Source organism: Macrotis lagotis, chromosome 1 (genome assembly GCF_037893015.1).
Source record: "Macrotis lagotis isolate mMagLag1 chromosome 1, bilby.v1.9.chrom.fasta, whole genome shotgun sequence".
NCBI classification, from domain to species: domain Eukaryota; kingdom Metazoa; phylum Chordata; class Mammalia; order Peramelemorphia; family Peramelidae; genus Macrotis; species Macrotis lagotis.
In genome coordinates this window covers 620,198,033-620,225,765 of record NC_133658.1, presented here as the reverse complement: position 1 = coordinate 620,225,765, position 27,733 = coordinate 620,198,033, and the positions used below count along the sequence as shown (strand labels likewise).

Here is a 27,733-nt window from a genome sequence, read left to right as displayed (position 1 = left end):
TACATTGAAATTGGGCTTTGGGGGTGGGGCTAGGGGTGGCTTCCAAGCATAGGGAAGCAGAATGATACAGAAAAATGTACAAGGCATGTTTAGAGGAAAGAGCGTGGCATAGTTTGAACAGTATATGTTATATATGAGGGAGAATAGTATGAGATGAGGCAGAAAAATTAGATTAGTTCCAGATTATGGAAGCATATATGACAAATAAATTTCAACTTTTCTTGATCAACAATAAACACCTGCTGAAGATACATGATGAGGGAAATGGTCTCATCGAATCTCAGTTAAGGAGAGGGACTACCTTCAGAGTCCTAACTAGGGAGAGGCGCTCAGGGCTTTTCCTAGGGTGGATAGTTTAGAGACTGCTGGCATAAATTAGGCATGTGCTCATCGAACTTTGCCCTTCTTCGCCTGAGTGACCACTGGCATTTTTTCCCAGCACCTCTGCCGCTAGCAGTGGGCACCATACTTCCTCCTTCTTCACCAGCTGCAGCTGCCTGGTCCTCTTCCAGTCTGACCCAGCTGAATCTTGGCAGTGGTGATGTGTCTCTTCCTCCTTGCAGGGCTCTTTCCAGAAGCAATCCAACTTGCTCTTTCTCCTCTCCAGAGAGCTTGTCAGTTGACTCTCCGCTCCCTACCCCTCTAGCCCACCTACACTACTTGCCTCAGGTGAAAATGTTTCAAATCTCCTTTCAACTTGCATTTCCACCACTTAAATTGATCTGAGCCCAGGTTTTTATTTTCTCGTTCCTCCCGCCTGCCTCAGGACCTCTGTAAAACTGGAATATCTTCCCCTGTTCTACAGATACCAATGGGACATCCAGAGGATGCTTTGAGCTCCAGAGGGTGGATCCTTTCCCATCCCCCACCTGTCATGTTGCAGCAAAACATCAATCAGAAATGATTTGCTTAATTTTTGTTTTCCTGTTGTAAAAGAATTTCCCCACATTGTCTTGAGGTGAATCTTTCTTGGAGAGAAGGATAGAGTACTCCCCACATCGTGAAGGGAGAGGTGCCAAAGGGTGCTTCCCATTAAAGGGCTTAATAATAGAACTTCATTTTGCACCAATTTACAGCCACCTCTTGGGATCACTGCTTATAACTCAGTCAGCTCTGCTTCACTAGGCACAAGAGGATTTGTAAAAAGCGCCCCTACGGCTCATTGTTTGGGGGTTTTGCCTTGGAACAAAAAGGGTTTTGTGTGCTTCCTGCAGTGTGCCAGGACTCAAATGTTTCTCTCTTTTTCCCTGGAGGCCAAGTTGGTTCTCTCTCTGTCGTCTCTCTGTTTCTCTCTCTATGTATGTGTGTCTCTGCTGTCTCTCTGTGTGTGTCTCTACTACTATATGGATTCATTACAATCATGGGGAGGCTTGGAAGGAGGGGTTGGGGGCAGGAGGAAAGAAACTTGTAGCTTTGGTACTGAGCTTGAGTTCTGGAAAAGGAAAAAGAGAAAATACCTTCAGGCAATCCTTTTCAGACCAAATTTCTACCTGATATATCAAAAGAAAAAAGGAAACACACACACACACACACACACATACCTTGGTGTGAGATTTATTTGAGCTTATTTACCTCCCAAGTGTCTTTTGTAAAGTCACCTTTCTTTTGGGTTTATTACCCTTTTTAAGGTGCTTCTGTTATTTCTATTCCTTTTCAATTTATACTCATTAGAATTGCATTATTAAGAAAGAGGACTAGGCACCATAGTCTGTTCACCTTCTCCACACAATCTTTTTGACATGCCTTCACTGTGGGGGATTTGGTGGAATAGTTTTTAAGACCGTTGACAGATAGGATCAAACAGATCAGAACATTCCCAGAAGGTACCTAGAGAACCTTGCCACCTCATCTCATTTATGAGATTCATACTCTTTCTGTAAGTAGATAGATTATGAAGATAAAGATGTAGCTGTCCTCATAACCTGAGACATAGCAATGGGCTAAAAAGGTATGGTCAATTCTTCATGAAACCTAAGGTATCCCAACACTCCAGCTTTGACTTATGGTTTTGCTGTTGGACCCCTATTCCTTTGTTTACTCTTATTCATTTTCCTCTTCTCTTCTCCTGATCATTCTGGTTTAAAAGTAGAGTAAGCAACAGACAATTTTTGAAAAAAATAAAGTATTATGTTTGCTTTAAGTCAATATGGTATAGTGGATAGAAAGCTGATTTCATAACCAGGTTCAAGTCTTCCCTCTATTATAAGCTATCTGTATGGCCCTGGGCAAGTCATTTAACTTTTCAGTGTTCTAGGTAATGTTCAAAGGTGAAAAGTTACAGAGAATGTATTGACTTGGATTGGTAGAGGGAGTTTTCTCAAATAACAGATTTAGTCCCTATCAATGTACCATTTTATGTAAAGGACATTGATAAACTGGGGAGTTTCCAGAGGAAGGCAAACCAGGTTGATGAAAGGAGATCATACTGTATGATAATTGGTTGAAAAGCCCAGAGCTATTTATCCTAGAGAAGAATTTGAGAATTGAAACATAACTATCTTCATGTATTTGAAAAGCAGCCATGAAGGGATTAAACATATTTGGCTTGGCCTAAGAAGGCCAGTGGGTAAAAATTGTATGAGGTATATTCAGATTCAATTCAAATAAAAGTTTGTAACAACATTGTTCCATAGAAACTGGCTCAGGAACTTGTGGGTCCCCCTTCCCCAAAAGTCTTCAAGCAGACACTAGTTGACAGCTTGTTTAGGATGTCATGGGTGGGATTCTTGTTTCAGTATACATTGGACTAGATGACCTCTGACTTTCCTTCCAAATGATCAATTCTGTGATTTATTCTTTTCTTATTTTACCCTTGCAAGGTAGCTAGAAAAAGAAGTCATCCCAAAAAGCTAAGAAAGGCATATGGAGGCTGTTACTTATCCAGAGACTCACAACCAGTTGATGGCAGACCCAGGATGACTTTACTGAGGGTCAGTTAGCAGTCACCAAACAGAGATGGAGATTCAAAAAAAAAAGTAAAAATCAGTTTCTCTCCTTACAAGGACCTTGTTCTGGTGAAGGATGAATTGGATATCAATAGCAGAAGTGCCTTTTTAAATAGGCAGTTCATTTTGTTCCATATCTTTGGAATAACTGAGGCAGTGTGTGGTGTGAAAGAATTGATTTTTAGACTGAAAATTTAAGTTCAGACACTAACTCTGTCAGTCCTTGTGCAACTTTGGGATAAGCTATTCTCATCTTTAAAATGGGTATGAGGTAGATATACTATATTCTAGATGAAGTATAAGACTATCCCCTCTAAATCTATGATTCTATTAACTTTTTCCATTCCCAAGGACCTCCCTAGAAAATGACTTTTGCACCTCAATGATTATAACACAGGAAACTAACGTTCGGGTACAGGAGGTGGGGGAGGTGAGTAGGGAGTGTGGAATTCTATCAATCTGGGGACCACAATGTCAAAAAGTAAGAGCTCAACAGGAAAAAAAAGGGAAGCCTGCTGTCCATTGCATTGATCACACCAAATTAACTTATCAAATCAAGGGTTGTCTTTTTATAAAATAATGTTTGCAACCCTAGGGGAAAATATCAGAAGAATGAGAACATTTCCACTAATTGCAGATTGCAGAAGCCTTTTGGCAGAGCAGAACATGCAGTTTATATATATCATCACATATACATGAGGTTCCATTTGCCTTTGATCTCATGTTTGCAATCTTCTGGGGCTAGTCTACTCTTGATATGTTTGTGGAATTCCCATTAGTGCAAAGAGGGAAAGCAAACAGAGCATTTTACAGGATCATGATATTTAAGACTGAAAGAGACCTTAGAGAACATTAGTTCAAGTGATTTGCCTAAGGTCCTATATATGGTAGAATTGATATTTGAATCCAGAACCACAACAACATGTTCCTGAGTAAGATTCCTACTCTTCTTTTTTCCCTGACATATCCACTTTGAGAAATATTCATTTCACAATTAATCATATCTACCATGAAGAGCATCTAAATCCACTTCCCTCATTTTATTGATGATAAATATGACTCACCTAATGACCCACAACTAAAAATACATCCCCAATTAGCTGATTTTGTTCCTGTGTACATGTCCACACAAAAGTGCATATACATACATATATATATATATATATATATATATATATATATATATATATATAGAGAGAGAGAGAGAGAGAGAGAGAGAGAGAGAAGAGAGAGAGAGGTATGATGTGTAGAAAAGTGTGACTGGAGACAGGAAGATGGTCTCAGGTCCTGCCTGCCATCTGATATAACCTGTATGACCATGTCTGTTCAACTTTTTAATTTGTATATAATTATAATACAATATAATGAAAATTCTAGAGATGCAAATTGTTATGACTGTGATAGAGGAAGAATGTAATCTATGCTTGTTGTTTGACCAACCATGGACAAGTAGTATCACTTTCCAGAGATCCACACCAGTCTAGAAACTGAAGGTGAGTTTCTGAGCAGCCTCAGTGGAAGAATTCTCTCTCCTCATTTCTCACTGGCCTTCACCAGTTTTGGGGACTTCTCTGATTAGGCCCCAGGAAGCTCATTTTTGGGAAAAGTTCATTATCCTACAAGATCTCATCTGCCTCCATCCTCTAACTCATTACCACCCTCTGTTCTTCTGAGAAGCACCATGAACTTCCAAACTTTCATTTTAAGGAGGAAGCTCAGCTCAGAACATCTTATTTCTCACTGCTGCCACTGCTGCTGCTGCTGCTGCTGCTGCTGCTGCTACTACTACTACTACTACTACTACTACTACTACTACTACTACTACTACTACTACTACTACTACTACTAGGACTAATGCCACCACCACCTTTACTACTACTTATACTTCTGTTTCTTGGGAAGACTTTCCCTCTATAGAATGAGCAGATGAGAACAATTTGCTCCAAGGGCCATGACATAGATAGCTGAAGATGACAAGGTCACTGCATCCTGGACCGTCGTCAGTCATTCTAACTTTTGTATTGCATTGAACTTTTTTTGACTCTGAAAGAAAGAGTAAGACTGATGCCTTCATATAACTTTGCCTCACTTAAATCTAATTCACTGGAAAGTCATGACATCACCTTCTGTCATTGGTATTCTTTGAAACAAAAGACAAAGGACAACAACCACTACTATTGCTTTTCCTCTTCCTCTTCTCCTATTCCTCCTCTTTCCCTTAATCCTATTATGAGCATGATGACAATGACCACCATCATGATCACCATTACTACTTCTATTCACTACTACTACTACTACTACTACTACTACTACTACCCAAGGTCACATCTAGTAAATAATAGAGAAGGGATTTTTAACTCAAGGAACTAATTATGTTTATACAATACACATCCATACAAGTTATACAAATATCAGTACATGTGTGCATATATACATTAAGATATATCTCTATATGTGCCACTATATAATATTTTGGGCATCATAATTTAATGCCACTTCACTTTAAGAGAGTAGATATCCACATTAAATTACAATAATTATTACAATTTATCTTTTCAGTGCTGTGAACTATTAAATTTTCCCTGGGAAAGAAAATCAGAAGTCTGGTTTCCTGGATTTTGTAGCTACTACTGTTAGATTCTTTTAATAGCCTAAATCAGCATATTCCTGAAATAGAGTTAGTGTATATTTTGTTATCTGGGTCCTGGGCAGAAACTAGGAATAAGGTTTAATCCAGATGAAAGGAATTCATATTCAAAATCCTCTCACTTGGGTTTATACATTAAGCTTGAATCTTAAATTCCAAATTATTTGCACTTGTAGGGAAAAAATAAAAAATAAAAACCATTTTCACAGTAACTTGAGTCATTCCTCAACCCTGGATTGTTATACTGGTTGAAAAAATATGCCACAAAAGGGCAATGGGAGACAAGTTAGATGAAGAGAATGGAGTTTAATTAATATGTGAGAAAAAAAATCAAAGTTTCCTTTAAAATTACATCTATTGTTTTACTTTTTTTTTCTCTGTGACATTACACATTTAGTAGGACATTTGGACTATACAATATCAAATAATTCTTTTAGCTAAATTATTCCCGTGTTCTAAAGATAGTAGATAAAAGAACAAGTGACTTAGTGGTAAAAATTGGATTTACATCTTGCCTCTGTCATTAGCTATGTGACCAAGGGCAAGTCATGACTTCTTTGAATCTCAGTTTACTTATCTATAAAATGATAATCATAATAATAAAAGTAGTACCTCTCTCTCACAGATTTGTAGTAAGGCCTGAATGAGATAATATATGTAAAGTGTTATTTAAATGTTAATTATCATTATTATAAATTATGAATTAAATACTTTCTAAAATACTTTTACAATTCCCTTCTAGCTGAGTGTAGAGTTCTGAGTTGAGTGGGAGAAATAAGTTTGGATAGAGATAAGGGTAGAAAGAATGGGAATCCCAGAGTTTAGGGTAGGGAATGCTTTTCCCAGGTAGCATATTACAATGAGGAATTCATGCCTGTTAGGGTTAGCAGCTGGTATGATCTCAAAGAGGATCTTCTAGGGTTGAAGATAGGGAAATAAAGGCAAAGGGTCTATAATAGAGAAATGGAAAGATGATGAAGTTTCTTGCCTTCAAAATATTTTCCTTGCTGTCCACTGCTGGTTCTGAGACCTAAAATTGAGTCCAATCTACACAACATGAAAGTTCTCCTTTCATAGAATGTGAGCTTTTTTGAGGTCCCAGGAGATTTCATTTCTGTTTTTGTATTCCTAGGTAAAATAGCACAATTCATGGCACATCATATGTTTTAATTATGTTAATAATGATGTTTAAATATTACTTTGAAGCTAGCAAAGTGCTTTATATATGTAATAAACTGAGTAATAGATTTAAAACTTTCGGTAAACTTTACAGTAAACTATAAACCCTAGTTATTATTTTATTCCATTTGATCCTTACATCAACTCTGAGATAGGTCTTTATTTTTCTTTAAAAATCCACTAAAAACCAGTATTACCAGCTCCACTCTGGCCTCCCTTAAATGATGCTGTAATCTTCCTCTCCCTATCTTCTTTCCTGTAAACATTTAGATCTGTTTTTTTTTTTTCATTTCAGTAGTAGATGTCTAAATCTAAGCATTTGGAAAGAGTAAGAGATATGGTTCACCAATGAATCCAACTGTAGCACAGAGCTTAAAGAAATCTAGGTGGCAAATATGCCAGTCTTAGCTGTAGCAAAGAGCCTACAGTTGGTTGTGGAGTCAACCATTTCAGCTGGTTATATAGAATCTCTCTTTTGGTGTGTATTATTTATTTGGACTTTTAGTGTAATTTTGATTACTTGTATCAAAATTCAGTGATTCTTTAGCCACCTGGTATCCAAGCCCCCTTCTGTCTTCACCTGCATGGGATAGATGCTCACTGGTATGTAGATTAGATTGCAGGGTTCCTATTCCAGCCTTCTCTGTCCTGTGATCCCCCCATGCACACATGTACCCTTACACACTTCCTGAGAGAAGGTTAGACTTCAAGAAAACTATACATTAACTCAGAACAGGCTCCTACTTCACTAAGTATTGTGCTCTTGCATTCTCCCTGCCCCCCCCCTCATAGGAGAAGGGATTATCTTTAAATCTTTGAAATATGACAACTTTAGAAAAATCCTAGTCTCTAAACCATGGTATTTAATGCTACACACCAATACTCCAAAGTAGGATGTTTAAAACAAATTCCTTTGATTATTTTTTCTTTCCCTATTCTCATTTTTATCTGGGGGTTGGAGGACTTGCATTTACTATGACTGTTAATAAAGCACTTTATTCTCCCATATGACTTTGTCATTCAAGTCTTGGGAATGTGATGTCACAATCCTCAGAGTCTTGAATCCACAGGAAAGAGATACAAAAAAATCTGGATGTAATTTTGTCCGTTACAGAAAAAGAGGCAAGGGCTATCAGTGAATGTTTTAAAATGAAAATTGGGGTGCAAAGGTGGGATGATTACTGAAGAACTAGAACTAGAACCAAAATTATCATGAAAGCTAGACATTGTCTGTGACCTCCAGGAACCTTAAAAGATGGAAATAAATATTCGGGAGCAAAAGTCAGAACCTCTTTGCATAACACATCTAGGAAGGCAGAAATCACTCACCTACTGTCTGAATTCTATAAATTAGAGATTAATCATTGAGTTATTTATTCTTAAAAGGAAAATAAAGCTGTTCGCTAATCACATGGACATGGGAATTGGTTCTATTTTTTTAATTTATACTTAACTGAAAGAATGGGAACTATGATTATTTTGTGGGGAGGAAAAAAAGATGAGAGGTGATTTTTGTAATTCTGATATTTAAAAATAGATATTTTGTTCTTAGAACAAAGACCTTGGAAGAGCAAGCAAGATATACATTCAAAATGTGTTAGAGAGGTTCAGAGAAGAAAATCAGATGGTACCAAATGAAAGTACCCATAGCCTGCCTGGCAAGACACTAAATCAGGATGAAACTTAGTAGATCATGCCCCTTCCTATGAGGGTATGATGGTGGGGGTGAGCGGGTAGAGAATGCAAGTAGCTTCTATTAAAAGATCTTAAAAATCAAGTTGTGTCAGGTAATTGGTTTTTGGGTCTTGGTTTTCTAATCTAGAATACACCCCTTTGTCTATAGTTTTTGGCTCATTTCAGTCTCTTGAATCTTAATGCTCTATAAGCATTCCCTGGTCTTTCCATTTATGTTACTTCCCTAACCTAAAGAAACCTTAGTTTTTGCTTAAACTTTAGGTCTTTGTTTCATCTAAGACAAGTGTTCCATTTGACAATTTTATTCAGTGACTAGTTTCCATTTTTTTAAGAGGTAAAGAAATAATATTCAATTATCCATTATCTGTGTGCAGCTTGTCCAAATAGTCATATTAAACCTTAAAGTTCTACCTGACTTTCCCCTGTCACCTTAGCCTAACTATAAATACTTCATGTCATTTTCAGTTCATGTAGATTTATGGAATATAAACTCATAACAGCTTTCCAGTTCAGATGGAAATGAATTATTGTTTGTACCATTTGTTTATTCTATTTTAGTTTTTAGGGTACTATTATATGATCTGTTTAGAACAGATCATTAAAAGATAACTCTTAGTATGAAGAAGGCACCCTGGATATCTTCTTGAAGGTCTGTTTGAAGTATTCTAGTCAGTCAACAAATTTTATTAGATGTATTGTGTTTCCACTTGAGTATACAAATTAGCCTGGCACTATGACCTAGTATCTTTAGGATAAATCAATTTGGGATGCTTATTGAAAGAAAAATCTTACTGAGCAGATGGATATGGAGTCAACTCTCTAAGTGGGTGAAATGAAATGACTTATTCTAGAAAGTTGTAGTATGGTTTTGATATAGAATTAATTACTCCTTTGGGCATTTGAAGGAAAATTCTTATTTTTTTTCCTTGGGACCCTTTTGGGGTTGATCCTATCTCCTGGTGATAACAAGGGTAAAAGATGAAAATGGGTGATACTATTAAGATAGGAAGTAGAACAGAAAGACAGTGTAAAGCTTAAAATAATCATTCAATATTAATTGCCCCCTAGAAAGTTAGGACTTCTCTTGACTGCTAGTTATCTCCTTGTGGTTAAAAAATGTTTGAAAGGTGGTTGTGGGATAATAGGATCAAGATTTAGAATTGGAATTAACCTTAGAGATCATTTGACCCACAACTTTCATTTTATATCTAAGGAATTAGAGAAATTAGAGAAATTATTTAAGTGCTTTATCCATACATGGAAATAGCAAAGTCGTGAGTTGAGACCAGGCTCCCTGCCTCCCAATACAGCATTCTTTCCATTAGTCTGCCATAAGTAATGGCACTTAGATTTTTATGGAATTATGAGACTAGCTATGTTTATTATCTTTTAGGAATGAGCATACATTAAAAAGGAGTGTGTACTAGTACTCAGATGAGTGGTGGTGATTAATTGTTGCACCTTTGCATATATATTTTAGCCTTATGGAGTGTTGACTTTTCAAGCATTTTAGAAGTTGGAGAGAATAGGTGCTAAGGCTGACAAAGGTCAATGAAATCGACAGAGATTTCAAACCCCAAAATGGCTCGTAGGCTTCTAGGACATTCAGTTATAGTAGAAGCTCAGCATTTTTGCAGGTCTTGGGATCTTTGGGCAGTAAAATGTGGACTTATTCAATATCTGAGACCATAAATTCTGATCCCCTTAACCATTATCTTTGCAATCTCCAACTTTTTGATTCTACTGAACAATTATCCCCTCATATTCTCTTGCCAAGGCTAAAGGTCTAGCCCAGGTGATATTTTCTTAAACAAAAAGAAATGACAGAAGATTTACATACCCAGAAAAACAAAATCTTCTTAATAGAGTTAGATCTTCTTTGGGCTTAATTGATGAATCATTCAGTCAATAAGTATCCAAGCACATGCAAATATGTATGATATATATGCTTGAAAAAAAATTTTTGATCATGATCCCTCAGTTCTCACTGAACTTTAATATAAAGACCTAAAAGAAGAAATACCAAACCTGTCCATTATCACTGAAATCTGTTCAAGCATCTGTGTCTACACTGCTAATCCTAAGGTTAGATTGGAGGGCAAGTTGGACTGTTTTTTTTTTTGACTTGCTTATTGCCCATGCCAAGATGTGATTTGTGCCAAAACATCTAAACCTGATGCCAGAGGGTAATTGAGAGAGTTCAAGGAATCACCCTTACTGGAGTGATCTCAGAAAAGAATAAACACTTGGTTCTCTGAATACATGTGGGAACTCTGAATAAAAGTAGGAATGTTGGACTGTCTCTACAGTCTGATAATTGGATAAGTAAAATGGAGAGAGAGAGAGCTTGTAAAGGGATTGTTTTCTTAACCCTAACACTGATGTATAAAAGAGACCAGCTATCTGTGTTCAAATGATGATTTTTTTCCTTTAAATGTTGATACTTCTGCTGCAATGAATTACAATTAGAGAATCACATAAATTTAAAATTGGAGGGGATGTAAGAGAACATTTTATGACAACCTTCCTTTTCCTTATCATCCTTCCCCCCAGTTCAGGCACAACTTCTAACACATCCCTGAAAGATGGACATCCTGGCTCTGGGATAGGGAGTAAAGGGTTAGTTCTTTTTCTGGATAATTCTAATTAGTGAGAAATGCTTCCTCACTTGTAGAGGCAAGTTTAATAAATTCAGGATAGACAAGTATTTCACCCAAATTTTTTCTGAACTGTTATTTTCTATATCAGTGGTCCTCAAACTTTTTGTTCTCAATATCATAATACATTCTTAAAAATTGACCTTTCCTCCCTAGAGCTTTTCTTTTTACCATATTAGAAATTAAAAATCTTAGTATTATTATAAAAATACTTTTGACATCATGGACCATCTCAGGGATCATCAGAAGTTCCTGAATTATGCTTTGAGAACCACTGTTCTAAAATCTGTTCTAAAAAGGAAAAAAAAACATCCTTCTCAATGGTACAATGTTGTACTAAAGCAAAACTGACCAAGCAAAATAAGGAATTTCTTTTAAATTTGACCTTACAAAATATTGTGCATGTTTCATGGAGTTTACTGAATTCTTATTTTCTTTTAAAAAAATTTTTAAAAATTTATTTATTTTTGAATTTTACAATTGCCCCCCAATCTCTCCTCTCTCCCCCCCCCCAAGAAAGCAGTCTGATAGTCTTGACATTTTTTATGTTATACATTGATCAAAATTGAATGTGTTGAGAGAGAAATCATATCCTTAAGGAAAAAATAAAGTATAAGAGATAGCAAAATTACATAAGATAACTGGATACAGATGGTATCCTCCATCGCAGATATCCTCAAATCGTCTCTGATTGTTACAATGATGGAATGAGCAAGCCATTTAAGATTGATCATCACCCCCATGTTGCTGTTAGGGTGTACAGTGTTCTTCTGGTTCTGCTCATCTCACTCAGCATCAATTCATGCAAATCCTTCCAGGCTTCTCTGAATTCCCATCCCTCCTGGTTTCTAATAGAACAATAGTGTTCCATAATGCACATATACTACAATTTGTTCAGCCATTCCCCAGTTGATGAACATTCACCCAGTTTCCAATTCTTTGTCGCCACAAACAGAGCTGCTATGAATAGTTTTGTTTAAGTGATGTTTTTACCCGTTTTCATGATCTCTTCAGGGAATAGAATACCCTCTAGTGTACCACCAGTAGTGATATTGCTAGATGAAAGGGTTTGCACATTTTTATTGCCCTTTGGGCATATAAATTATTATTTTCTAAAAAAAAATCATCTTTTGATTTTTTTGTCATCTTCATTCCTAAGTCTTCCTTCCTCTTCCCTTAACTACCAAGTGATTTCTTATAAAAAAAGAGTAAAAACAAGGGAGGGAAAAAGCATTTTAGCAAAACCATTTGAGTCTAAATAGTATATGCAATATTTCATATGCATCGTCTCCCACCTCTTTAAAGAAAGTAGAGAGATTCATTTTCTCAGGCTACCTGCAGGGCCAAGTTGCAGAAAATATCATTTTTTTCTTTTTGTTAGGATTTCCTTTTACATTGTAGTAGTCACAATGAATATTGTTTTCCTTTTATTCTTCATCATTTCTGATAAATCTTTGTTGCTTGTATTATCCTAATTTCTGAGGAAGAACACTATCACAGACCCCTCTCCTGAGATGGGCATTAGGTACTATAGGTAGTATTGATATATCATTTTATGATTTGTGAAGCCCTTTATAAATACTGTCTCATTTGGACCTCAAAAAATTCTTGGAGTTAGGTTTTATTATTTCCCACTTTACAAATGAGGAAACTGAGGCAAACAGAGGTTATCCTTACCAGCTCAGGATCCCACAGCTAGTAAATGTCTGAGGTAGGACTTAATCCTCAAATTTTCCTGACTCCAGGTCCTAAAATCATTTAGCTATTTCTTATTAGAGTGATACTAGATTATGACCCAGTAATTAAAGTATAAATGGAAGAGAATGTGGGGAGAAATTGCAATAACTCATTCTTGGTAACTTTTAGATTACAGAAGTATAGAAAAATGCATGAATCCTTGTTGTTTTACCCTCTATATGAAATACCAAATAATGAGTTTTCATAAAGAAATAGGAAGCAAAAAATCTCTCAATAGCTTCCTCAGGGGTAGAGTGAATTTTGTTTCAGTAGATGTCATGGATAATATTGGTATATTAACAAAAAAAGTCCCAAAGACTTTTCCTGTTTATAGTTTTATATTTTATAAATATGTAAATTTATTGAATATATCCTAAACCTATCTTTATCTGGTGAAGAAATGCATTTCATGGATAGAAAGTTCTATAATTAGAGTGAGACAATCAGAGATTTGCAATGCAATGGGAAATTTAAAAGGTACCATTGGAGTCCTGGTGTGTTTACTCTTTCATTCATCCCCATGGTAGAAATGACCTGGGATTTTTACCTCTCTTCTCTCCCTTGGCAAGGGTACTCTGCTTCAGGTGAACCTAACCTCCCACTAGCTTCAAGTGTAGAAATAAATAGATATGGCTCTGTGTGGTCATGATTAGCGTTTAAGGAGTATTGTTAGCTAGTACTATTCATGTCCTGGTTTTTAATGACTTAAGCTATTGAATTTTCTGATTATTTACAAGAAACATCTAAATTAGATGGTCATCTTCATAGTCCCACTCTAAATATGTCCATGAAAACTTGGTATTTGAGTGGTATGGAGAAAAAGGGAAATTTCTGTGTGGTTTTTGATTTTTGGATATATATAAAGAGTAAGAGTCAACAAGCAGACATAAATGTTTGGTTCAATAAATTCAAGGGGAAATGGCTCTAATCTAAACATAGGGGGCAGGCCAGGAAGCAGAACTGTTTAATCACCTGAAAGCCTAGCCCTGCTGCCACAGCTGTCCATGGAACCTGTCAGGATTCTTTTGCCAAGAAGCCAGATGTCTTCCCAAAAAGAATGTGCCTCACAAATTGACACCTGGGACTCTTGATGGCCAAAGAGAGCTTCCCAACAGAGGGGCAAGGGGCCCTAAATAAGCCAATTTGTTCCAATTAAGAGCAATCACTCTTCCCATGAAGAATTTTAGTGCGAAAGGAAGCAGACAAGGGAAGGGAGGAATTGTAGACTTTCAATTAGATAGGAGGGCATAGCCATGTCTTACAGGATTACAGCATTTCAATACCATTCAACAGGAACACAAATGAATCTGAGACATTTCCTTCCCAAGTTTACTTTTTTATTCATACAGAAATGACTTCGAAAAAAACAGACCTATACAAATCAAGTTTATTTTAAGAGCAATGGAGATTCATTTGGGATGAGGTAGCTTCAGAGGAAACTGTGCTTTGTAAGTGAGCAAGAATCAGCGACTGACATGTGCATTTGGTGAGAGGGTCTTTTTGATCTGAACAAAATAAATGAAAGAAAGGGGGCCCAACTGAGTTGTTTAACAATTGATTGTAAATCACAGTTTATTTAATAAAGTTTGCTTAGTTCTCCAGACCTCTCCTGCAAAGAAAAAGCGTTGAAAATTATTATTGTTATTATTATTATTATAGATTATCCATTCTGAGTGGGTCACATATTAGTACATATGTCCAAGTCCTGGCCTGAAAAACTAATAACCAATTATTTCTGACAGTGTTCAGACAGAAATATGTGGAGTAAAGCTCTACAGGTAAAGTGAGGACTATAAATAGTCCCTTGCAAAGCCTGAGGTCTTACATACTGAATTTTCTAAAAGATTTGAGACCACACACTTGAGAACTGATTAAAAATGGAGAAGATGCTTCCAATATGGAATGAAGAATTAACAATGGTCATTAGTTTTGAGTAAGTGAAATACTTCTCCGAGTTCAGAAAAGACAGCTTGAGTTAAATGTGTTGTTAATGCTGTATTGTAGACAAATTACCTTGTCAAAGACCGTTATGAGGACACCACCTAGCTAAGTTAGTAAAGTCATTGGTTTCTTCTTCATACACTTTGGATATTGACCTTCTATTATAAGATTTCTTGTTTCCATTGCACTTTACCAGAACAGGTGTGTTCCCCAAAAATTATGCTAGATTTAAGAAAAATAGAAAAATATGGTATAAACCTGCCTGCACAAACTTTGTCATTGGGGAATTATTCATTAGAATATTAGAATATTAGAATATTAGAATTTTCTGAGAGCCCTTGTGCACTATATATAGAGAAGAAAGAGAACATGAAGGCCATCCAGTCAAATTTTGTCATTTTTAGGAATGAATAAAGTGAGAGTTAGAGAGGATAAATAGCAGTCACAAGGGTGGTGATCGAGTTGGGATTTGAATGCAGGTCCTTTGCTATACTTTTAATTGTACTAGGCTGCCTCACTGGTCTAGGCTTTGAAAATTCTCAAGCCCTCAGCAGCCTGGGTGGTCAAGTAGTTTAGTACCTTTTCTCTGAATAGTAAATAATTCCCTAAGGTGGCCTCACAGAGTCAGTATCCCAATCATTCATCTATGGATCCACCCCATGCTCTAGTATCAATTATTTCACATACTTTTAGTTGACTCACTTGTTTGGCCTGTTTTTCTGCTTCACCACTGTTGAGGGGACTGGGTGGGGAAGAAGAAGCAACCCCCCCCCCCAACTTTGAACCCTTTTATTGTGCTAACATGATTGGAATGCAAATATGTTTTTAGATTTGTTTTTATCTACACATTTGCTGTTTAGGTTTAAATGCACATTCAATTTGATTCAAGATGAATTTATTTAGTGTCTTTTATGTGGAAATACAATGTGCTAGGTGCTGGGGATTCAAAGAAAAATTTAAAAAATGTGAAATTCATAGTCAAGTAATTGTGAAATTTCAAATGAGATTTGAGTGCATTTAAGTTGAACACAGATTTTTCAGCATAAGGGTAAAGTGCATCATGCTTTTATCAGTGTATTTTGAGTCATTGTAGCATAGTACATAGTGAGATGGCCCAGGAACTGGAAAGATAAGTTCAAATCCCACCTCTGACACATACTGGCTGTGGACCATGGGGAAGTTACTAATCTCTCACTTCGACATTGCTTTACCTACCATGGTAGAGTTTCCTTCTCTGGGAGTTCTCCATATCAATAATATCACTGGTCCATTCCTTGTTACAATTGATGAGGCTATGGATAATAGAGTGGGACACAATGATGGCAGTCAATTCCCAGGCAAAGATTAATTATATCCTGCGAGTAGCTGTTATTTTGAGAAGTAGATCCTAGAGTCATAGAATTTAAAGCTGCAGAGGACTATTTATTCTAGCCCTTTCATTGTATAGATGAAGAAACTGAGGACTAGAAGGTCTATGGTAACACAAATTGTAGGTATCCTCCTAGATAACAAGATTCAAACCCATTATGACATCTTTGATTCCCATTTTATCTTATCCCCAGTCTCTAATTAGTTATTATTCAGTCATTTCAATCATGTCTGACTCTTTTGACCCCAATTGTGGTGTTCTTGGTAAAGTTACTAGAGTGGTTTGCCATTTCCTTTTCCTGCTTATTTTACAAATGGGGAAACTGAAGCAAACAGGGATAAGTGAGTTGACCAAGGTTACATAGCTAATTAGCATCTGAGGCTGGATTTGAACTCAGGTCTTTCTGACTAGAGGCCCAGAGCTCTATCCACTGGGTCATCTAACTGTGTAATTGTTAATTATGACTCCTACAATATCTCTAGAATTTAGTTCTTTCTACTTCTAGTTCAGCTCCTCTTTGAAAAGCAGTTGCCATTGCCTTTTATTCTCCCAGATTCCATTCTCTCCTTTATCTCCATTCCTCTTGTATACTGTAACCACAATAATAGTTATTCAGTTTTCTTTTTGTTTTTTAACAAGGCAATGGGGTTAAGTGACTTGCCCAAGGCCACACAGCTAGGTAATTAAGTGTCTGAGGCTGGATTTTAACTCAGGTAGGTCCTCCTGACTCCAGGGCTGGTGCCACCTAGCCGCCCCCACAATATTTTTAATGCTCAACTTGGATCACCCTACTTCTCTCCTCAAAAATCTTTGATGGTTCCCTCATGCTTCCATGATAAAATTCCATAGATTTTCCTGACATTCAAAATCCTCTATAATCTGCTTATAACGTACTTTTCTGGCCTTCTCTTGTGTTACTTTTTTCTTTTTTTCAGACATCCTATGCTTTTGTCTAACTGGACACAAATTGTAATGTCCCCAACTACTTACGTTCTTCTATCTTCCCATCTCTTTGCCTGCTCTCTGCCTTATATATTTCTTCAAGACTCAATCCAGTTTTCATTTTCTCTCTCTCCGAGCCACAAGTGATCTCTTAGGCTATCATATGTCTTGAAGTGGATACAGACCCCAGAGTGCTAGTCCATCTTGTCTATTTTGCTGGTGAAGGAAAAATGGCACACTTATTGTGGTACATAAAGTTTCTCTTAAAGTCAAATAAGAAAATCTAAATGAACCAGTGATTAGTTGGTAGCTTAGTTGGGCATGCAAACTATATTTTATATATATATATATATATATATATATATATATATATATATATATATATATACATACATATGATTTGCGGAGGTTTCCATGTTCCAGAAATCATAACATCATAGAGTTAGAGTGAAAAAGGACCTTAGAGGTTATCTGGGCAAAATCTTTATTTTACATTTTAGGAAACTGAGGCCCAGAGAGATTAAGTTACTTATCTAAGATCACATGGGTGACAGCACAATTGGCAATTAATCCAGGTCTTCTTCCTGCAGATCTCAATATTCTTTTCACTACAGTGTGCTACTTGTAATGTAATTGGGAGGCAAATGACAATAACAGACATTTCTATGATACATTTAGGTTTGCAGGTCACTTTAATGATACCACCTGATCTTCATAAGATCTCTGAAACACAAAAATTCCTGATATTATTATCTCCATTTGGTTTTGACTGTTTACGAAACCTATGATTTCATCTCTGTAGGCATCTCTCAGTATTGTACTCTTTGCATCAAAGCAGACTGGCAGCTTCTCTGAAACATCCAGGATGAGGGAGTTGCCTTGGGCACTGGAAGGCTAAGTAAGTTGTATAAAGTGGTACAGCTTGGTACATGTACAGGATAAGGTACTATTTAAGGTGGCACATGAGTCAGAAGGGTCTGAAATCTCATTTTATCTCAAACACTGCCTAGCTGTCTGACAATCACTTCTACCTCAGTTTTTTCATCTTTGAAATGGGGATAATAATAGTATATTTTTGTGAGAAAAAAAGTGAGATTATTTTTGTCAAGTATTTTGTGAACTTTAAATGCTTTATAAACATTAGCTGTTATTAAAATTATTATCACTATTACATTGTGAAAGGCAGTTTCTTTGTTCAAATTCTACTTTTAACACATAACCTGTGTGACCTTGAGTAAAATATTTAACCTAGACCTCTTATTCTTTGATGTCTAGATATAGATCTAAGATTCAATAATGGTTCCATGAAGCGAACCCCAAGGAGATAAAAACAAGATAATTAAGAAGATTCCTGTCTATCACTGTTTGCATCAGAATCAGCAGCTCTAGTAATTAATATTTTTATTCAGTGCTAATTGTCTTATACTTTGTCTTTATTTCTGATGGAGGGATCTTCTTTTTTTTCCCTTTTTTGTTTTCCAATTGTCTACTTAGATCTTTTCTATTTTTTTATAGAAAAATAATTGCTTTGCCCATTGGCCATTTGGTTTGTCTTCCTGATGGATGTCTGACCTTTTGCAAGTCTTGACCATTGCTTCCTTCCTTAATTATAAATTTGCTTCCTTCCTCTTATCTTTTCAATCATCGTGATAACTTTCACGGTAATGATAAAGGTGGGAAGAGGGAAGAGTTTTAAAGGGAAGATTATGAATTCTGTTTTGGAGCACATTGAGTTTGTTGTAGTTGTTTATCCTTCATTCTTTTTTTGTTAGGTTTTTGCAAGGCAATGGGTTAAGTGGCTTGCTCAAGGCCACACAGCTAGGTAATTATTAAGTGTCTGAGGTCGGATTTGAACCCAAGTACTCCTGACTCCAGGGCTGGTGCTTTATCCACTGCGCCACCTAGCCGCCCCTGTCCTTCATTCTTTGTTTTTTTTTTTTTTTAATTTATTTTTTATTCTCATTTTGTACAAATGTTTTTCTTTACATTAATAAAATATACTTTTTTACAAGTAAACAAAATACCCCTCCCCCCATGAATATAGATAGACTTGCTTGGGCAAAATAGTAAAGTGGGGAGAAAAAAATTAAAATTAAAAAAAAATAATAGTAATAATTGTAGGTATAGCCAGGTGGTGCAATGGATGAAGCACCAGCCCTGGAGCCACGAGCACCCGAGTCCATATCCAGCCTCGTAAACTCTGTAATCACCCAGCCATGTGACATGCAAGCCACCCGATCCCCACTGCCCTGCAAAAACCAAAAAGAAGGAAAAAAAAAAAGACCCAAAATAAAATAAAATAGTAATAATAGTAGGAGTGGCTGGGTGGCAGACAGAGCATTGGCCCTTGAGCCAGGAGCACCCAGGTCCAAATCCGGCCTCAGACACCCAAAGATCACCCTGCTATGTGGCCCCAGGCAGGCCACCCAGCCCCATTTGCCCTGTACCCTCCCCCAAATAATAATAATAAAAAATGTGCTTCAGTCTTTGTTCCAACACCAACAACTCTATCATGGGTGGATCGTATTCTTTATGGTAAGTCCATCGCAAAAGTTACTTCCCTATTTTCCCAACATTGCCATTGCTGATCTCAACTCCCTCCTTTCTTATTTCTCCACTACCATGTACTATATTTTCTCTCTCCTTTTACTCTGACTCTGCTGTAGGGTTGCTGAGTGGAGCAGCAGATAGATCCCTGGTCCTGGGGCCAAGAGGCCCTGAGCCCCCTTACCACCCCTTAGGCCCAGAATCCACCTGGCCCCATGGTCCTGGACAGGCCATCCAATCCCAGCCCCTTGCACGAAGTAAAAAAGAAAATGTATTATATCTGACCACTGTCCCCCCATGGTCCATCCTCTCCTCCTTTATTCACATCCCCACCCCTTCCCCTTGCTCCCCCTTCCTTCTTACTCCAGATGTCTATACCCCATTGAGTATATTTGCTGTTTCCTCTCCTAGCCATCTCTGATGAGAGCAAAGGTTCCCTCATTCCCCCTTGCCTCCCCCCTTCCATATCATTGCAATAGCTCATTGTAATAAAAAAAATCTTATTATGTGAAATAGCTTGGACTATTCCCCCTCTCCTTTTTCTTTCTCCCATTCCATTCCCTTTTTTTCTTATTGACTCCATTTTTACACCATATTTTATCTTCGAATTCAGCTTTCTCCTGTGCTTCAACTATAAAAGCTCCCTCTACCTGCTCTATTAACTGAGATGGTTCATATGAATATTATCAGTATCATTTTTCTATACATGCAGTTCATCCTCATTAAGTCCCTCCTATTTTCCACCTCTCCTCCAATCTCCATGCTTCACCTGAGTCCTGTATCTGAAGATCAAACCTTCTGTTCAGCTCTGGCCATTCCAAAAGGAACCTTTGAAATTCCCCTGGTTCATTGAAAGTCCATCTTTTTCCCTGGAAGAGGACATTCAGCCTTGCTGGATAGTTCATTCTTGGCTGCATTCTAAGCTCTTTTGCCTTCTGGTATATTGTATTCCAAGCCCTACGAGCTTCCAGTGTAGCTGCTGCTAAGTCCTGTGTGATCCTAACTGCAGCTCCACGATATTTGAACTGTGTCCTTCTGGCTGCTTGTAATATTTTCTCTTTGACTTGGGAGTTCTGGAACTTGGCTATAATATTCCTGGGGGTTGGTTTTTTGGGATCTCTTTCTCGGGGGGATCAGTGGATTCTCTCCATTTCTATTTTGCCCTCTGCTTCTAGAATATCAGGGCAATTTTCCTGAAAATGATGTCAAGGCTCTTTTCCTGATCATGACTTTCAGGTATTCCAATAATTTTCAAATTATCTTTCCTAAGTCTGTTTTCCATATCAGTTGTTTTTTCAATGAGATATCTCACATTTTCTTCTAATTTTTCATTTTTTTGGTTTTGAAGTATTGATTCCTGATTTCTGGTAAATTCATCAATCTCCCTGAATTCTATTCTTTGTCTGAAGGATTCATTCTCCTCAGAGAGTTTTCTTATCTCTTTTTCCATCTGGCCAATTTTGCTTTTTAAAGCATTCTTCTCCTCAATAACTTTTTGAACTGTTTTATCCATTTGACCTAAGCTGTTGTTTAGCATGCTATTTTCTTCAGCATTTTTTTGATTTCCTTGACTAAGCTGCTGACTTCATTTTCATGTTTTTCCTGCATCTCTCTCCTTTCTTTTCCCAGTTTTTCTTCCAACTCCCTCATTGATTTTCAAAGTCTTTTTTGAGCTCTGTCATAGCCTGAGTCCAATTTCTGTTTTTCTTGGAGTCTTTAGATGCAGGAGCTTGTGCTTCCTCATCTTCAGACTGAGTATTTTGATCCTTCTTGGGCTCATTTGCAAAATATTTCTCAATGGTCTTCCTCTTGTTTCTTTGTTCATTTTCCCAGCCTAAGCCTGTTTTTTGGGGGTGCTTCCTGAGCTTTTGGGACACTCCCACAAGGGTCTCAGTGTGTGAGGTTCTGTCCTCCCTCCTGGTCTGTGAATGACCATAAGTGCCCCCCTCTGCCACGGGGCTGAGGTGGGGGGGGCCTGCTGTTCTATGGGGGGGGGCTAGACTGCGATCAGGATCTGAATGTGGTCAGAGCCCCAGAGTCCTGTTCCAGGGTCAGAGGACAGAGCTCTGCAGTCTCTCTTCACTCCCCTCTCTCAGCTCAATGGGCTCATGCCCTGGGGGCTCCTGCTAACTGGCTCCGCCTACTTCTGTTTCCAGATCTGGGCTGCAGAAAGACCAATTGGCACCCTTTATGCCCTGAGGGCTGGGCTCCACGTGCTCACTCTGGCAGAGGTCCCCAGCTGTTCCCCCACTTTGTGCCGGTGCTCCCCGGGGTGCAGCTCAGGAGACTCCCCCCCTGCTGTGAGCTGAGGCTCCTAGCGCCCTGGGGCTGCCTCCGGGAGGCTGAAGTTCTTTGGCTCTGGCGGGCCACCCCTCTGGCTGGCCGCCCCTCTGGCCTCGGGGAGCAGAGCCTTTCTGCTCTTTTCCAGGTTACCTTGAGTAGGAGAACTGCCTCACTGGGTCCCTTTGTGGGTTCTGTCTCTTGAAAGTTTAGCTAGAGTCCTTAGTTTATGAGTTTTTATCAGAGAGCTCCTAAGACTCGATCCTTTCATGTCGCCAACTTGGCTCCGCCCCCCCCCTCCTTCATTCTTGAAGAGGATCTTGACATCAGGAAGGTGATGCCATGACATAAAAGTGAGTTGGATTTAGTGAGGGGAGGCTGTGTAAAGTTACCAATCTCACTGTCTCCTCCAGAGTCATCTGGTCCAGGGGCCAGATATACAACAGGATAACTGGAAATGGTCCTTTGTTGAGGAGAGATGCTGTAGAATATTTAATTTGTGAGGCCTAAAAGGCATCACTGATGCAATTCTGATATGTAAGAAAGAAGTTAGGCCCGAGTAATATATATCAAGTAATCATTTAGATGATAGTTGAATCCACCGAAGCTGATGGATGAGTCACAAAATGAAATAATATAGAGAAAAAAAGAGAAGAGACCCAGGACAAAGCCTCAAAAGACAACCATGGTTAGTCTTTGGATTAGGAAAAGATCTGGGATGCTCAGATTGGTTTTAAGCAACTTGCCTTTTGCTGGAAACATTCTTAGGAGCTGAAACAGATTCTTAGGAGTTGTACCTGTATTTTCAGAAAAATATCTAGGGTTTTTTTTTTAGGTTTTTGGAAGGCAAATGGGGTTAAGAGGCTTGCCCAAGGCCACACAGCTAGGTAATTATTAAGTGTCTGAGACCAAATTTGAACTCAGGTACTCCTGACTCCAGGGCGGGTGCTTTATCCACTGTGCCACCTAGCTGTCCCAATATGTAGGTTCTTGAAGGAGACTCATACTTAATTGGTAATATCAGTTATCTTTTATAATGCCACACATTCAGCCTGGTAACAAAACACCTTATATAATATAGTGACTGAGTTTATAACCCAATGGCATCCATTCTATGAATGGTTATTGGAGTTAAACTTGGATTAAGAATACTTGAGTACAAATATTGACTTCACTACCTTTTACCAATTTAACCCTTGAAGAGATAATTAGCTGGGTCTCAGTTTCTACATTTATTAAATGAGGGCATTAGATTAGATGAGTTTTAAGGACTAGCTCTTATGAACTGCTTAAGTTTGATTTGAAGTAATATGTGACCTGAAAGAAATCTAAACTTTAATAATGGAATAACAGTGCTTTTTATAAACCTTGAAGTGTTGCATGAATGCTAGTCATCATCATCATCATCATCATCATCAATGGTAGTTGAAGTCATCGTTATCTCCTTATATCTAGACTTAGTATCAAAAGCTTTCAAGTATGTTGTTTGGAATTGGTTAGAGGAAGGATGCTGACTGAAGCCTCTAGTATTAATTTTTGAGGTTTTTAATTTGTGTGGGACTCTGTCTTTCTATACTATAGATTCAGCTGTGATCCCTGTATATCTATCACTTAATTGTCTCTTTTGAGGTTTTTAGATTTACGGATGTTTATAGAAAACACATATTTGGCTTTCTTCCTGGTCAGGCAATCTCTTCTCATTCTAATGCTTCCTCTCTTATATAGTAATTATGACAGATGACCCTAGGACTAAATAGGGAGTACTATATAGTCAAACGATTATACCAATGTGAAATGTTATAAATGACAACTTTCTCTGTCAGTTACAAAAGCTCTCACCTAAAAGTATCTGTTTTTATTTCTTTCTTAATCATAACCAACTGCCACACACAGGTCAGGAAAATTAGCCGAGTTGAAGCAGGAAGGGACTCTGAGGGAAAGATAGGAGGCAGCATGTTAACTCAAACCACCACCACCTCTATCCTCAGATCCTGGTTGGGGCAATATAGGACCTGAACTCATGGGTTCTGAAAATTGGTTCAGTTGTTTTTTAGTTATACCTCACATATAGTCCTTTTTTTGAGGTACTGTTACATAGACAGGGTAGAGAGCCGACCTTGAAGTCAGGGAAACCTAGGTGCAGCTGCTGCTTATGAGACGTACTGGTTATATGACCCTGGCCTCAGTGATCCCATTTGGGATTTTCTTGGCAAAGAGTGATTTGTTATTTCCTTCTCCAGCTCATTTTTCAGATGAGGAAACTGAGGCAAACAGGGTTAAGTGGCTTGCTTAGGGGTCATACAACTAGTATCTTGACACCAGGAAGAATGAAAATTCCTGATTCTAGGTCTGGTGCTCTATTCCCCACTGCATTAACGACCCCCCCAAAAAAATAGTAAAATGCTAAAATAGAAGTAACTGCCCTGGAAATGATATTAATAATGATATTAAAGCATAGATTTGCTGATGCACTGTAAGGTCCAGAGGACTTTTCTATCTGTCTGATGAAATCTTTCATTGTGTGTTGTCTCTCCATTAGAATTGCAGTTCTTGAGAGCAGGATATGTCTTACTTTTTCTATTTGGATCTGCAATACTTAGTACAATGCATTGCAAATCGTGAGCTCTTAATAAATGTGTGATCCAGTCATTCTTAATTGAAACCAAGGACAATTGTTCAGTGGATAAGACCAACTATTTTCTTTTAATGAACTTTGTACTTTATGGAACATTCTCACTTCCAGATTCAATTAACCTGGATATAATCTCAGGTTTTGGTGTTCATCAAGGAATTTCTAACTCCCCCCCCCCCCAAATAACAAGAACAAATATATAGTGCTTTTATGCGAGATATTGTTGCATAGAGACTAGAGAGCCAACTTTGAAGAGAAGGGAACCTAGGTGAAACTGCTGCCTGTGAGATACTGATTATGTGTCCTTGGTCAAGTCACTTAACCTCTCAGTGCTCTGGGAAACTTTCTAAGACTATGGATTTCATGGAAGATTACAACTAACACTGGAAAAGAGAGTTCCTCATGTGGAAACTGTATCAGTGAAATCATAGTGCCAGATAATCATATTTCTTTTATTTCTTTTTATTTCTTTTTATTTCTTTCTTTCTTTTTTTTTTTTTTTTTTAGATTTTCCAAGGCAATGGGGTTAAGTGGTTTGCCCAAGACCACACGGCTAGGTAATTATTAAGTGTCTGAGGTCGGATTTGAACCCAGATACTACTGACTCCAAGGCCAATGCTCTATCCACTGTGCCACCTAGCCAACCCAACTATATTTCTTTTAAACTAAACAAGAGTTTAGAAACTCTGGATATATTTAAGCTCCTTTTACAAAGAAGGAAAGTGGGACTCAGGGAAGCTAGTCTGTCAGAGGCAAAGCTCAAGCCTATTTCTTTCCTGTGTCCAGGTTCAATATGTTCCTTCAACCAGTTGCTTTTGATATAAATATCAAATATAGAAGACATGTATCTAGTGCTTCAAGGATCATAAAGTACTTTATTTGCATTATCTCAGAGACATGAACCAAGAGGCAGTGGCTAAAGAGCCTGCTTTGCTTTGAGGAACACCAAGGTTCAAGTCCTGAATCTGACACAAACTAGCCATAATATCTGACTGTCCCAAGAATTTAAGCCTTTAAATTATAGACAGAGTAATGATCTGTATTCCTGGAGGGAATTTCCATGTTGGGAATTTTTGTAGTAAGAAATTCTTCCCTAATAAAAAATTTAAACAAAATTTTCTTTTTTCAATGTTATTCCATGCTATTTTTTCCAATGACATGCAAAGATAGTTTTCAACATTCATCTTTTGTAAGCTTTTGCCTCCTTCTTCCCCCCCGCTCTATGACAGCTAGTAATCTGATATAAGTTATACATGTAGAATCATGTTAAACAATATTTTCAAATAAATCAGTAATAAGCATTTTTAAACATTTACTTTGTGCTATGAGCTGTCTATAAAAATAGAAATGGATAAGTCTCTACCCATAAAGAGCTTACATTTAATATACCTAATTGCTAGGATTAATATTAGTAATAATATTGCAAACCTCAAAATTTCCTAAGGGACTCAGCAAACAACTATACTGGAATCATGCCTTTAGCCCAGATTGAATTGTTGCTTGACATAAGTCCATGGACTTATCAAAACTTTGTAGCAAATGCTGCCACACCAAATACTTATAATCTCCAAACTACATGAAACCAAAAGTCTTTCAAAATATATAGAGGTAGAAAAGATCAAAACCATGTGACCACAGGAAGAAGAGTATATCATTCCGGTTTTCTGTGTGTTTCTAGAGTTGTACTAAGGACACATTCAGTGTACCTGCAGTGGCTAAATGCATATGTGTATATATATATATATATATACATATGCATTTATATATATGTGGCTAAATGCATATATATATGCATTTATATATATATATACACACTGTTACTTTTATGTATCTCTGAAAAGTAGCTATTGTATATCCTTGTACAGTAAACATAAAAGGATAATTACATAATAGTGTTTTATGTCAGAATTGTTTCTATTGAACCCCATTAAAATAGATGAGCATAAGATGATTATACTAATAAAATAATACCTACTTTTAGTCAACATTTTATAGAACTAGAGACTTAGCCAAAATATTGCATTTCAGGTACCTCACTGATCTTTTTTAAACCTTTAACAAATCATTATAAAATATGGCAAAAATCTATTTATAGTTTATAGCAGATTCAGAAATCTCAGCAATAATGATGATAAAATTTTTGTTGAACTGAATGAGTAGTAATATCAATGATGAATGAATTATCAAAAAACTTTCTTAGCCCAGTGTTCTTTCTTTCAGACTTTACTTATGTACTTCTCTATACAATTACATAGGAGTATAATAGCTTCCCGGACAAAAGAAGTGCCCTTCTAAATAATGTGACCCTTTGCTTCATCCTCCAGTGTGGGGAATGGAGGAGCCATTTCCTTTTTTGGGAGGAAATCTAAATGCACATTAGAGATGCTTGAATAGTGAACTATGTGGCCCTTTGTTCTTCCATCAGTGCAAGAGAGCAATCTCTGCTTTGGCTTTGTAAAAACTCCCCAGTGGGAGCCTGAGCTTGGCTTAGGCTCTTCAGAATAGCATTAGCCTTGAGTTTCAGTGTGTGCTCTTTGGACTTGGCTTGGCAGCTCTTAGCCCCAGAGCTATCCTGTTGTCTTTTGAGCCCTCCCGAGGTCTAGGGTCAGGAACCCCCATTTTTAAGTTTGATAGTGCTCACTATCTGATCCTTCTTAATGCACCTGGTAAGGATGGGTATTTTCCCCAAGTGGCCAAGAAATGTTTGTCAAACAGAATTCTTTTGGGTCTTTTTTTAATATCAGAAAAATAGGTATTGAGAACAAAAACTCATATTGTCTATTTTGAGGGGAGAGGAAAAAAAAGAAAAAATACTGATGAGAACAAATTCCTCCCCCCCTTTCCCTGCTCCCTGCCCCCCCAACCACCTTTGTCCTCTTTGTCCTCAAAGAAGTGAAGGCTATGCCCTGCTTTGAGTTTTCTCATTTAGCCAAGGGCTCTGGGGCCATTGGGTATTGTTTGTGGGGAATGAAATCAGGTGGACTGAGCTTTATCAGCTGTCTACTGGGAGGCTTGGAGAAAAAGAGATGCCTATCAGAGAGTCCTCTTTAGAGAAAAGAGTTCTAAAATGAAATCCAGGTATATTATCTGCCTCTGGTTCCCTTTCCCAGCACCGGATCACTGTCAGGGCTATTATTTGTGGGAGGCATTTGTTTTCTACCC

General features: G+C 37.5%; 1 protein-coding gene across 9 annotated transcripts in view; it reads left to right on the top strand.

Annotated features, from left to right (window-relative positions):
* Positions 1-27,733, top strand: part of NCKAP5 (NCK associated protein 5) — a 1,109,295-nt gene that overhangs the window by 106,306 nt on the left and 975,256 nt on the right. The gene's annotated exons all lie outside the window — the stretch shown is intronic.